The 15,306-nt window shown below is 36.6% G+C and overlaps 1 long non-coding RNA gene across 1 annotated transcript; it reads left to right on the top strand.

Moving 5' to 3' along the window:
• The first annotated feature begins 2,195 nt into the window (after positions 1-2,195).
• Positions 2,196-4,817, top strand: LOC137195686 (uncharacterized). The gene is made up of 2 exons (XR_010931147.1): positions 2,196-2,408; positions 3,593-4,817. It is a non-coding gene; the product is annotated as an uncharacterized lncRNA (long non-coding RNA).
• The last annotated feature ends 10,489 nt before the right edge of the window (positions 4,818-15,306 follow it).

A 15,306-nucleotide genomic window follows, 5' to 3' on the forward strand; every position in this document is an offset into this window, starting at 1 on the left:
AAGGGAGTAACAATTGGTGTTTTAAAGTGTAACTTCCCAACATTTACCATGTAACTTCCCGGAACTTATGGTGTAACTTCTTCATATGAATCAGTACGTTACATGTGTATATGTGTACTAAAATCAAATGTTTTTGCTCATGGCAGCTATGACAATCATTTTTTTATGCATGTGTGTTTGACAGGCAAGCTTTACCCACACTCAAGAGATTTATTATGCTTATGTCTTCCACTTCATTTTATGAATTTGAATAGAACAAGTCGAGAAATCGGTCTATACTTTTGAAAATTAGCTCCTAGCAGCCATGTTGGTCCAGCACTGCAGCAGCTCATAACAGGCAAACTTACCTCTCTCCAGTGCACAGCTATGAAAGACTTGTATTGTCATCTGAGGATGAAAAAATAACAATACAGTAATGTAATAATACACATAGTATATCTTTAATTACACAATAATAAGGTATGCAGGAATCTTTGATTACCCATAAACCACAACGTATGTGCTGTTCTCCCAGTCTTACTCTGTAGGTACAGACTAGTTACCCTATAAGTACATGGTAACAACAGGGAGCAGGCTGGATTATGTTCTCCCGTCCTTACTTAGCTGTTTGGTTCTGTTATCTTTCATGTCACAATCTAACAACATGCAACGTGTCATTAACAACACACTGGACCAACATTTTGAACAGACAATGAGAAAACATTATTGAACATGATTAAATAGAATATGTTTCATTTATAACTTCTTAACTATATAAACTACTATAATACAATATATTCTATATAAATTGTACTAAATAAAACTGAACAAAAACTATATATAAAACTTAAAACAACAAAATAACTCTTAACTAATCTATCAAAATGTAGTTATAAAATGATTAATTTTAGTTTAAAAAAAACAAAAAACAACAAGAACAAAACAGGAAACTATGTTTAAATTGTAAATGTTACAGACCAACAACAACAACAAAAAAACAATTTTCAGGTACTTTGTTCTTATGTTCTACATCGCCACTTCCGTGGGAGAAGTTCATCATTTCTTTGCAGTCTTTTTTATTTTGTTCTTCAGCTCAGGGCAGGAATCCACAAATCCTTTAAACTGCAATACGAAATCTTTTAGGTTTGTCACTTCAGTGCAGGCGGAGACAACAAAGTTTTCCCCTCCTGAAGCTATATCCACCTGTAATCACAATTATTGAAGTGTATTACAGTATAGTGAAGTCTAAAACACACATGCACACAATTGTTACATAACAGCATTCATTGCATTAACCCCACCCCCCCAATCCACACATCCAGAATTGAAAATGATAGTTACAAGTTATTCTGATATTACATAATTTGTAGTAGTGAATAACAGTTTTAAAAAAAGCACGATGGCACCACAAATACAGGTAGAGCCATCATTGTTCTGTCCACATGATCCATGGTTTCAAAGCCTGGGACACACAGAGATTGATTTTGTTTTTAGATTTGATTCTGTATGTTTTTCAGGACATGCTCATACCTGTGTATGGCCCACTCAGGTATGGTCAAGTGTTATATTTCTTTCCCGTACTTATTAGGTGTTAGGTAATAAACAGTACTGTACTCTAGGTTTAATACACAGTACAAACTATAACTATATTAAATAAAAAAAAAACAGACATTAACGTTACTCCCTAAAGTAGAGTAAAATATGCCATCTAAGGTAACATATTCCTTCAACATTTAATTTAAAACAGCATGGATCATGTGAGTTTACATCCTGGACACAGAGGTAACTTGTAACCTTGCCAAAGTCCGCCTAGCATGGTGGCTAATTAGCGATTAGCATAACTCACGATTAGCATGCTAATACACATGAATTTGGTTGTTAAGACTTTACCATAAGGCAGGCAACACATTACGATAAGACACACAATGTTGCACATCATAAATATGACTGCTCACCTAACAGGAGAATATGACAGAAGCAGGTGATTTGAGATTAGTGAATGTAGAGAGTGAGCAACTGGCTCTCGCAAGCTAGCTGCCACATCCATGCTACAGTCCAGTACTACTTTACGACCGTCGGTTTGTATACGAACCACAAACACACTGGTATTTTTTTACTAGGATGGCGAAGTCATGACCCACCCTACTCTGCCTCTGATTGGTTTACCATGATATTCTTACCCTAATCTTAACCAATCTCACTTCTCATGCCTAAACCTAACCAACCCAACCAATGAAGGCAACGAGTACTAACCAATCAGAGGCAGAGTAGGGCGGGTCATGACTTCGCCATCCTGGGAAAAAAAATTAGCGGAAGAGGACGGGCGGGCTCAGATGGCTGTACCTGTGGCATTTAGCCTGCGAGAGCCAGCTGCGCAATCTGCATTAACTAACCTCAAATCACCTGCTTCTGTCATATTCTCCTGTTAGGTGAGCAGTCATATTTATGATGTGCAACATTGTGTGTCTTATCGTAATGTGTTGCCTGCCTTATGGTAAAGTCTTAACAACAAAATTCATGTGTATTAGCATGCTAATAGTGAGTTATGCTAATCGCCAATTAGCCACCATGCTAGGCGGACTTTGGCAAGGTTACAAGTTACCTCTGTCCAGAATGTAAACTCACATGGTCCATTTTAAATTAAATGTTAAAGGAATATGTTACCTTAGATGGCATATTTTTCTCTACTTTAGGGAGTAACGTTAATGTCTGTTTTTTATTTAATATACAGTGAGTTATAGTTTGTACTGTGTATTAAACCTAGAGCACAGTGCTGTTTATTACCTAACACCTAACAAGTACGGGAAAGAAATATAACACTTGACTATACCTGAGCGGGCCATGCTGAAAAACATACAGAATCAAATCTAAAAACAAAATCAATCTCTGTGTCTCCCAGGCCTTGAACATAAGAACAAAGTACCTGAAAAGTGTTTTTTTTGTTGTTGTTGGTCTGTAACATTTACAAATTAAACATAGTTTACTGTTTTGTTCTTGTTGGGGTTTTTTTTTAAAACTAAAATTAATCATTTTATAACTACATTTTGATAGATTAGTTAAGAGTTATTTTTTTGTTTAAGTTTTATATATAGTTTTATATATAGTCTTTGTTAAGTTTTAAGTATAATAGTAGTTTATATAGTTAAGAAGTTATAAATGAAACATGTTCTGTTTAATCATGTTCAATAATGTTTTCTCTTTGTCTGTTCAAAATATTGGTCCGGTGTGTTGTTAATGACACGTTGCATGTTGTGAGATTGTGACATGAAAGGTAACAGAACCAAACAGCTAAGTAAGGATGGGAGAACATAATCCAGCCCGCTCCCTGTTGTTACCATGTACTTATAGGGTAACTAGTCTGTACCTACAGACTAAGGACTGGGGAACTGTGAATTTAATAATCCAGCCCGCTCCCTGTCGTTACCATGTACTTATAGGGTAACTAGTCTGTACCTACAGAGTAAGACTGGGAGAACAGCACATACGTTGTGGTTTATGGGTAATCAAAGAATAAAATCATTTTTCATAACTTCCTGCGTACCTTATTATTGTGTAATTAAAGATATACTATGTATATTATTACATTACTGTATTGTTATTTTTTCATCCTCAGATGACAATACAAGTCTTTCATAGCTGTGCACTGGAGAGAGGTAAGTTTGCTTGTTATGAGCTGCTGCAGTGCTGGACCAATATGGCTGCTAGGAGCTAATTTTCAAAAGTATAGACCCATTTCTCGACTTGTTCTATTGAAATTCATACAATGAAGTGGAAGACATAAGCATAATAAATCTCTTGAGTGTGGGTAAAGCTTGCCTGTCAAACACACATGCATAAAAAAATTATTGTCATAACTGCCATGAGCAAAAACATTTGATTTTAGTACACATATACACATGTAACGTACTGATTCATACGAGGAAGTTACACCATAAGTTCCGGAAAGTTACATGGTAAATGTTGGAAAGTTACACTTTAAAACCCTTAATTGTTACTCCCTTGTTTCTCGTTGTTTTGTTTTCTTCCGCTGTACCTACATTTATGTACCAGTAAGAACCAGAAAGTATTTTATATGGATATCTCACGAGGAAGTTACACCGTAAAATGCGGGCTGTATTATAAAGTGTTACCGAAAAAAGAAATACGACCATATATCACCTGTGCTGAGGTTGTTATATTGGCTTCCTGTAAATTTTAGAATAGATTTTAGGATTTTAATGTTCATTTTAAGGCCCTACATGTTCTGGCTGGCTCCACAATATCTCACTGACATGCTTGTCAGCTATCAAACAGTTAGACCCCTCAGGTCATCTGGAATAGGCCGTCTGGTTATTCCCAGGGTCCCCCTTGAAAATTGGTGAAGGTGCATTTAGCTTTTATGCTCCCAGCCGCTGGAACATCCTGCCCGATCATGTTAGATGTGCTCCAACACTATCCTCTTTTAAAACTAAACTTAAAAAGTTCCTTTTTAGATGCACGTTTAAACTTTCTGAAAGCCACTGCATCTCTTTCTAGCCCTCTTTATTTGCTTGACATATTTGCGATCATATTCCTCATACATGTTTACAATCTATCTATAATTTTATCATCCTGATTTTCCAAATCGTCAATTTGCTTTTTTGGTCTGTCCATCATGGAAGAGGGATCCCTCCTCTCTTGCTCCTCCTGAGATTTCTTCCATTTTTTCCCACGTTAAAGGGTTTTTGGAGGAGTTTTCCCTTATTTGAATTGAGGGTTTAAGGACAGAGGGTGTTGTATGCTGTACAGATTGTAAATCCCCTTCAGGAAACTTTGTGATATTTGGCAATATGAATAAAATTCGCTTGACTTTCCACAAAGTCAGCTTTGTCTTTTATTTCATGTACTTAAGAGTCACTTGTGGTATGAACAGAGACATTTTTACATTTTCATCATGTCAGTGATATAACAATAATAATAATAATAATAATAATAATAATAATAATACTTAATTTGTTTATATAGTGCTTTTCAAAACATCCTTTACAAAGTGCTTCACGTGCAAGGACAAATAAAATAAACCAGGAAAACAATCATATGTTGGCACGGATACAATCTCTTGTTCAAGTAGCTCTTCAAAACAGAGTTTGATGACGAACACTGACAAGAATTTCAAACAGGTCTTGTGAAAACATGAGGACACCATGTTTGACAATCTTTGTAACAGTAAAAATCAAATATATATTGTTGAAGGTAAAGTAACACAATAAAGTGAGATATAGCAAGAGAATATCATGTCTGCAGTGGCAAATATTAAACCACACAGAGAATTATAAAACATCAAGCAAGTCATAATAAAATAAACAGTTACCTGCTCAGGAGCAGGTTAACTTCAGAGTATCAGATCACAATGTGTCAACACCCTGACTACTGACCAGTCAGATCAATGGGAAAAAGAGTCGTAATGGAGCACATGTGTAGCTGCACTGTCAAGTCTGTTGTTGGTACTGATCTCAATCATGTAACCAAACTTCAGGATGCTGTGGTTGGAGATGGTGAGTGGCGAAGCGAGATTAGTGGGTTAGTGAGGTATTGAGCCTAAAGCCAGAGTTTTCAATATCACAAAGGTGTCTCTCTTTTAACCAGACTAGATCACCCTGGTAACTTATACTGAAAACTTAACCTGGTCCGGAGCAGGTTATGTTCTGAGTTTCGGCTTAAATCAGCAATAAAAATCAGCCTTTCACTAACTACCTGAATTGCTGCCAAGTCAGTTTAACACTGCTGGTACTGCAGCTATTAGATCACCGATTAGCAAATTGATAAGTCTTTTATTATATTAACCATTTGATTTGATATTTCATATTGTAAATTTGTAATGGTGCAATAGGTTAGGGTTACTTGTGGGATGGGATTTACAATATATTAAACTGTATTTCAAATTGTAAAAAATAAATAAATAAATAATAATAAACTAAAAACTTATGAAAAAATACCCTGAACAACAATTAAATTGATTAGTCTATTGGTATTTATCACAGATAATATTCAATCTATAATATTCACTTTGATTTGGCCAGAACATAAAGTGATTTCCATTTATCCTTCATTATGGGACAGAATCAGGCCTAAATGCACTTCTTGAGTACAATGTTTAAATCTGCTGCATCAAGTTTAAAGTTTAAGAGCTCTGAAGGTGGGAGGCATTAAGAGAGCACTGAGTGGTAAAATAAGTATATTAAGTAATTACAAATTAGTTTTTTAATTAACAGATTTACACGATCAGCAATTTTCTGCCAGCATTCCTCTCTCGCCTTATTTGCAGCAACAGTGTTGCTTTTTGCTGTGATAATGTATTTATATTATGTTAAATGTTGAACATGCTTCGTAGTTCAACCCTATGGGTTCATTTATCATCATCAACAAATATTTTTCTCCTTAGAGTGGACAATTCATTCAGTCAACATGACTTTATCTTAAGCAGCATGTGGGGGCGACTTTAAGCGACAAACACAAGAAATCACAACATCACAACCGAAATGTTGACGGCTCATACACGCCACTGTGGGCGCTGACATGTAAGTGGATACACATTTTTGCCCGCCGGAAGTTTTGCTGTACCACCGGTAGCTGCAGGAATACGATGAACTGAGCGACTTTGCCAAATAGCCTAATGACTGATTGTTTGCACCATTTCCATGTATCCAAACTCAGTGAATGAGTGAGTGAGTGCATACAACTGTTTTTTTGCAAGATAACAGTTTTTAAGTTGAAAAAGTCCAGTTTTTCCCTGTAGTGTTGCCTGTTTTTGTTCCTCTCTTCATCAGCGCTGGACCAGTGGACGCGCGCCATTCCAGTCAGTGTCATCGTTATTGAAGTGATCTTTCTGTATTCCTCTCGTTCAAAGCGGTCAAATTGATGTTGAAGTTTTTGAACGGTTGCTCGAACATCGTGAGATGTTTTTTGGTGTTGTTTTTCTTGTACAGACTAAACTGTATTCCTCAATCAGTTAGATGTGCTCAGTGCGCAGACTCTGAACACGACGGAGGACCAGCCCCAATTTCAGGCGTGGTCCCGGGGCCCCGGGCACTTCTATAGGAATCAGTGCACTACGGGACTATTGTGAAATTAATGAAACTCTGCGAATGGCGTGAAAAAAGTCATAAAATACCCAATCACTTGAAGTCTGAATGATGTCACATTTGTGCTCATTTGCCCTTTTCAGCTCTTGATTAAATAATTAAAAACTGTTTAAACTGCTTTAACACCAGCAACTCACAGCGCTGCAACGTTATATTCTGCAACATTAACAAGAAGTTGTAAAGGGGGAAAGATGCATTAAAATCAATTAGTGCCTCATTTAATTATAGTATATATAATAAAATTAAATGTATTAAATGTTTTGTGACAGTACAATTTAGGGCTCATTGATCATTTTCAAATGTGAAATTTAAACATTATATTAATGAATCACTCTACAATGAACAGTAATTAATTAATCATATTCCAATTCCAATAATGAATCAATTTGAATTGTTTAGTTTTTGTAGTGGGCTTCCACTACACTAAACAACAACAACTATGGTGATTATGTAACAGTTAACTTACCCACAGTTACTCTAAATTCTCAAATATATTTCAAGAAATACAGTTTACATTACAGAAATCTATAATAACTCTTGTCAAAACGAAGAACGTCTTTGAATCGCTGAATGGCTTGAATTTACTAACCCTAACCTAATCTGAATTGAGGTTTTGCATTTGAATACACACATTCTAAAAAGTCTAAAATTAAATTTCTTTAAGTGGTACCAAGTAGACATTTTCTCTCTAGTCAGAAAGACACTCAGCTTCTAGTAAGAACAACAAAGTTTGAGATGATTTACAGATTGGAGGTTGTTATACAAACATCTGAAGTTCTGGAGGCAAAGAATAGTGTTGATAGTTATGTCAAATAATAAATGGTAAGAATCTTGATAATTCATGAACAGATCGTCCATGTCAGCAGGTCATGGAGACCACCTTAGAGCACTGGAGCTCATGGGCCAAATCTGGACCTTCAGCAGGAATATTTGCCACAGTGATGAAAGCTGAAGTTTTGACTTTCTTAGTTTACATCAGAAAATTGTACATAATTTTCCACCATTCTACTGTAGATAAAAAAAATTAATACAAGGTTCCAGTAAATCCCAATAAATGTAACGATCTATCACTGCCCCCACATGGAGAGAGTCATTCAACCATGGTTGCGCCATGTTATTGGAACAGAGCATAGTGCTGAAATCAAATGTAATAAACCTTCCAGAAATTAATTTTTATGTGTGAATTCTAACACTGTTTTAATTCCACAACTTTAGCCCATTAAACCATAACAGATTTGTTATTCATGAACACAAACAGGCGGCAGTCTTAACAGAAATGGTGTGTTGACGCAACAACAACAACAAGACTTTCAATCAACCACCACTTTTAATCATGTGTGGATGACCAATAAGGACCTTCTCTAGTCTCTAGTCTCGAAGTGGAACACAGAATTTTTACATTCATGTATGAGTCATTTTTAGCCAAATGATTGTTAAAATAAGCTGTTAGCGCTCATATGCTAATGGGGAAACATTATATCTTCCCTCATATACAGTCCTAAACAGTGTTATAAATCAATTTTATTCTTAAATTAGTTCAAATAAATAAACAAAACGTATAGGCCTGCAATTCAGCTGCCCCCAATGAAAAGTCCCTAAAACACTGGCCTGTGTTTGAGCCTCATTACTGACCCCTGCTGACCAGAAAGCTGAAATTTTTTTGGCCAGGCCTACTAGAATCTTTTTTATTATTTTTTTGCACACGTTTGTGTCTCTAGATGATATTTTGAAAGCAAACTGGTGAATATTTTCTACAAAATCACATAACAACTTGGTGACAGTGGTGTGAAATAGGGGCTGAAAGTTAAAAATGTAAAGACTGAATAGCTAATATGTGATCTGCTCTGAGGGACATTTATCTGATAATGAAAAATGAAAACAATTAGTTTTGTTTGTTTTTTTACTTCACTTCATCTTTAATAAGTAATGAATCTTGATGTTTTGGCTTAAGGGCAGAGTCTTTCTAATTTTTGAATCCATTTAATTTATTTTTTCTTACACAATAACATATCTAAGATATGATCTGTTTACAATCTTTATCATGAGAAAACAGATTATATCCCAGACAGAAAATGTATTAATGACAAAGGACTTTGGCAGTACATTTTCATATTCAGAACTAATGCACATTTAGCAACATGGTTCTAATTGATCATGATCAAAATTTATGATTATGATTTATGATTTTATGTTGCTGCAGACATTGGACTCCCAGTGTACCTAATGCTGGAGGCATAGTGAAGCAACCACTTTTTGACTTTGATCACAAAATATTACTGCTGCTCAAGTAACAAGATTCTGTGTATCTAATGCAGCTGAATTCAACAATGTGAAGATGTTTCACTTAAACTGCTATGTCCATTTAGCACGTGTGTGACCTGCGGTGAGTCAGGGCAACAGAATATAATTTGCTTTTGAGAGAGAGTGAGTTTTTCACTTTATTTGTTTCTTTAAAGGTCTGTTAACCTGAATTACAAGAATCAAAATCATATTTTGAAACTAAATTTCTTTCAAAAACATGTCAAGCTTTTCCTAAAAGGTTATTTCTTTGGTTGAAAGTAGTTCCAATGAAAACTGTTCAGAGTGATATTATCCATAGTAGTTTGGACATCGCTCCTGGAAAGAGATGGTTTTTTTATGGACTTTAATTATCTTCCAAAGCTGCAAGCACAGCGGAAAAAAAAAAAGTTTTAAGTAGACTATACTCACATGAAGATATAAATCTGGGAAACCTGAGAAAATAAAACCAAACTATTTGCATACCACTTTCTCCCAATGAGAAAATGGGCTTTGGTTTGGTTGTTTATTTGTTTTTGTAATTTGGGTGAACTGACCCTTTAACAAGCAGTAAATATTCAACCACTAGATGGCACTAAATGCTTTATTGTGATGCTCACTATGCATGATACCGTATACATAAACCATAACTATACAGAACTTACTGATAACATGACTACTAACCCAAATGTCATATTTCCTCCAGATGCAAATAAATTATTTCAAAACTATAAGTAATAAGCTGCACTGTGGCATTATTAACATTACGTCGTGTTATGCTTTGATAACAAGTGGTTTAACTACCTTTTGATGGGTTAATGATACACGCTGCAGCCATAAAATGCTGATAACGATCCATTAAAACAGACAGCACAAGGCATATAAAAACTCCCGGCACAAGTTAACTTGACCACATATCTTTTCATACCTGCTTTAATTCTCTATTTGAGAAGGGACCAGAACTGCCTGCTGTTTCTTCTGAAGTGTGACATTGTCTTTGTAGCACTACATATTGTAATGACTTGTCAGAGATTTGACTTCACCTCCTACAGATGTTTAGAAGTCGTGTATTACTAACTGTGTAGACATATCGTCGGTGGAGTATCTACTGCATTTTAAAACAATATATATAACTCCCACACAGCTGTCCAGGGATGGGTTTTTGGTAATAACTAAACCACACAGACAACTGCTTACAATATTCACTGTCAATAGATTAACAGCACTGTCATTAATACACTTCTTCTGCAGGATTTTAGTGGAGCAAACTATTTCCATTACACCAAACTTCCAGTACAAAGTTTGTAAAACCTCCATCTCTTGTTTTATGGTTCCATTTAAATTTGAGACTTTATCGAGTCAAATGTTTGCCAAGACAGTTAGATCAGAGTCTTTATGTAGTGCCTCTGCCATGTTTTGAAACAGGAAGAGCTAAAAAAAAATCCTTCAATAACAAACTTTAATCATCTCTGTTATTCAGTCAAACTGTCCATTAGCTACTCAAAGACTCAACATCCAAGCTTATAAACAGTGGAAAGAATTCATTGTTGCAATGGTACTGGGAGACCCAGATATGGACTTCTCATGAAATCAAGATCCCCAGCTGCCTTGCAGCAGGGCCATTTTGATGTTGTTAAGGTTTGCTCGTAACAGTCCTGGAAAGTTTAACTAATGGATAAGCTGTCAAACGCTCCTTTCTTCTCTACAAAGAAGTTTTTATTCACTTTTATTCATCAAAAACAGGAGAGTCTGGATTTAGGAACTATTAACAAGACTTAATAAAATGTTGTGTGATGGTAATCCAGTTACCTTTTTACCTTTTATAGCTGTTCTTCCATCAAATAAGATATCTTTGACTTAAAATCTTGAGCTTAATTTCATACAATTTAAACAAGTCCTGCTTCCAGTCTTTTCTGTGCTGTGAGAACATTGGTATCTGTGAATAGGTAGCATGGTTTTGTGTAGACACACTAATCTGCTAGAAAGGCTAGCTGGTTGTTGTAAATATCAGATGTAGATGAGTGTTTGACACCAAGAGTCTAAGCATCAGGATTTTTTGATGCCGATCTACATGTTGGACATGAGGGTGTGTGTGTGGGTGAGTGCACACACCCACACACACACACACAAACACACACGACCACTTATAATAGGCTTTGACTTTAGCTGTCTCTGATAAGGGCACCTATCAGGTTTAGTTGAGCTCACGGTGACTTGACTTTGCCTGCCAACTCAGTAAACCAACCACACACAGTATGACGGCTGCACACACACACACAGACACACACACACACACAAACATACACACATCTGCCTCGCCATCTATCTCTTTATCTCAGACATATCACATCACTTTGTTAATTGGATCATCCACACGGCAACAGTTGGTATTTTGATCTAATGGAGTCCTGCGCTGGTGTCGGCTGAGCTAGATGACAACTTTATTTTTGTTTTTCTTGGTTCATTTCTTTGTCGAGCTTATGTTAGCTACATGTATCCCAAATACAACATTATGTACCATTTGGAAATGTGATATTTCCTCTGACATTCCCCACTCTGAAGCTGTATAACAGCCTTCATGAGCTGCTATAATGAGGTAGCAGGTGTGTGCAACATGCAGGATAAACCATTGAACCATCCATTGAAGTTTCTTTATATGTGTCAGTTTTTTATGTGAACTCAAATACGGTAATTACTCGAAAAGGTGGGGAACAGTGCAATATCCAAACAAACCTGTCATGACTTCACCCCTCTAGTCATGCCTCAATCTTTGCGTAATGATTTTCTATTTTCACGGTGTCACCCAGTCATAACCCTATTGTTTGTTGTACAGCAACCGAGTAGACGTTTCAGTTAGTTAGATCTAAATCCAAAGTGAAGTAAAAGAACCCAGAGGATAAGCCGCGTTATTGATCTGTAGTTTCTACACACCGCCTCTCTCCTCCAGTTAATCCACAGGGTCAGCTCTAATGACATTGAGGAGCTCTTCTGGCAGTCGGCACTGCTGCCATTTGCAATTTAGATGGAGGGAAAGGAGAAGAGGAGGAGGAGGGTGAAAATGAGGAGGGAAAGTGAAGGAGAAGGGAAACGGGAAAGAAACAGGATGGCTTAAAAAAAAAGTGACAGGGAAAGGGGTTAAATGAGATGAGGGATAAAAGAGAAGACAGCTAGGAGGAAGACAGGCGGAGGATGGTGCACGACAGGAAAATGGTTTTGGGAAGGGAAAGATAGAAAATAGAGCAAGTGGATTTGAGTGACAAAAAGTCAGAATTTTAGTAAGATGTCACACGATAAATACTATTTGTAACTACTGTTTAATACAATTACAAACATTTAAAAAAAATAGTTTGACATTTTAGGAAATATGTTTATTTGCTTTCTTGCCAAGAGATAGATTGATACCAGTCTTAATGTTTGTACAGTAAATATGAAGCTACCACCAGCAGCCAGTTAGCTTAGCTTAGCACAAAGGAAAAAAATGGGAGAAAACTAAGAACTTGAGTACAAGTGTAAAAACAACACATGTTGTGGTTTTATGGGGGGTTTTGAGCCTGACTATTGTTGGCCAGGTGCAGTCACTTCCTGGAGTCTCCGCTGGTTGTCTGGCAAACTTCCAGTCTATGCTATGCGAAGCTAGGCTAGATGGCTGCTGGCTGTAAGTTCATATTTAAAGATATGATCTTGAAGGAGGCAGTTTGCCTAAACATAGCCCAAAAAATCTTTATTTGTTGAAATAGAGGGATCACAGTTGTGACTGTTCAGCTTTCCCTTTTTTTTTTTTTTTTTTTTTTGGTCTGCCTGTGAGCCAGCACCTCATCAGAATGTGCGTCAGTTTGTTTTGTTTTGTTGTTTTTTTTGCAATTTCATATTTACCATACAACTGTTAGAGTGGTATCAATCTTTTCATTTAACTCCCATCAAGAAAGCATATTTCCCAAAATGTTGAATTATTCCTTTAACCAAAATTAGGAAGATATGCAGTTACCTTCTGGTTGAAATGTCCACTATAAAGTTTAAGAAAGAAGCATCTTTTGTGTGCTACACAAACTTAACTGAAAATTTTGTGTTTAAATATTTAAATCTTCCAATATGGAGCATGTTGAGAGGAAAGGGTTAACTGTGTAAGATTGGTGCAGTTATGTGCTTTTTTTTTCTTTTTTTTTTTTTTTTTGCACCCGCCAAAAGAATTCCTGCGGCAAAACAGGAAGCCGCAGAGGGAACAGTTGGCAAACCTAATCTTGTGCAGATCCTCTGATAGCTTTCTTCTCCACAAACAATGCTAGTCCGGGCTGAAGAGGCTCTGGAGGGGTGCTGAAAGACCTGACAACCAAGCAGAGCCAAGCTCTTTGTCAGCCTCTGTCTGATCAACACGCAGACATGTTCATGTCCTACCAGGAAAAGATAATGTTTGGTCATTTCAAAACAGTCATGCCTCCCACTGTTTCACATACTCCATGGTTGCTTTCGCTTTCTCTTACTCAGAATAAATTACATGTAAAATTGTTCTGTCTGTTTCCATCTTTCCAAAAGCATAGGAGCATGTTGAAAAGGATGTCTTGTGAGTGTACAGCTTTATCTGTTGTATCTTTTTATCCATATCCACACCCAAACTGACTACAGTCAAGGTCAGTACACTCTGACTCTTTCCAAACTATAAGAACTGTAGTTTTTCTCTGGCAGCCCATCATCTGACGTGTGTCAGAAAAAGATAGAGAAAGTCTTTGTTTGCCTGGATTCATGTCTGTATGTTAATCCAGTAACAGCCGGTCAATCCAATAAGTGTTATATACGAGTCAAACAGTGGGAGAAGACCTGTTTGAGGTTTCCTGAAAAGTTTACCACATGATGAACTCAGAATGAAAGAATCTCTTTTTTTAAAGGAGCATCACAGTTCGCTTGCTCTGCGGTCAGACTTAAAAAGCTAATACTGCCACCATGATGTCATTACCACAGACCCAATACTACAGTTAATGAGTCAGGAACACTGTGGAGTCTCATAATGCAGCCTACATGTCAGTCTATGTCTGTCTGTCTGTCTCCTTGTGGTTAACACACAAACACCCCAACACACTGGCATACAATGGAACTGACAGCCCACATGCTATATTCATGTCTAAAGTTCATGTCTATAGCACTGCTCTATCTCGGAGAATAAGTGTTACCTCAGTAAAACAAAAGAGGTGCTTTGTTCCATTGTCGGGCTAAATCCTCCCTCAGCAATTACCGCTCACCTTCCAAAGACCTCGGCGAGGAACAGAGCAACACTCTTTCTTTTAAAGCAGGCAGTGGAGCATGAAGACACAGGCGCTCTACAGGCAAAGATGGATCACTCCTCTTTTTTCAGCTGGCTGTACTGTAAGCTGTAGACAGAATGTTTTGATTTTGCGCTTCTGTTGGTGTCTGCACCGGGTATTTTGTCCATGTAGGATTGTATGTCAGTAGAAGAGTGGGATTTTTATGAAAAATAACTGATATTTTGTCAAATATTTAAAATAAGGATTAAATGAATAAATTGGATAACTCAGAAGGACATAGATTAGAATTAGGATTTTTATGTGGAAATCTTTTACACTTTGAGGTTGAAACAGTTTTATATTCCAGTGACTCTCATTTGTACTTTTCCTCAGATATTGTATTTTCTCCTTATCCCCTTTTAGCTAAAGAGCTGTAGGTACAAGTATAATTATGTATATAATGCACAATTATTCCCACATGAGAGACAAGCAAATAAATGTCATGTGAGAAGGTATAAAATAAATATTTCCTTTTCCTCATGAAGTTGTCATTTTCACAAGGGAGGACTTCGTTACGTCTTGAGCCTTGATTTTTCCATCGACATGACGTTCACTTCCCTTGGCAGCAAAACTTGTTCTTGATTACGTGAATCTTTTGTGTTTTCCTACATACAAACATGCCAGAGATGAAATAAAAAATGCACACCATGTCCTAA

Source organism: Thunnus thynnus, chromosome 2, assembly GCF_963924715.1.
Source record: "Thunnus thynnus chromosome 2, fThuThy2.1, whole genome shotgun sequence".
Lineage (NCBI taxonomy): Eukaryota > Metazoa > Chordata > Actinopteri > Scombriformes > Scombridae > Thunnus > Thunnus thynnus.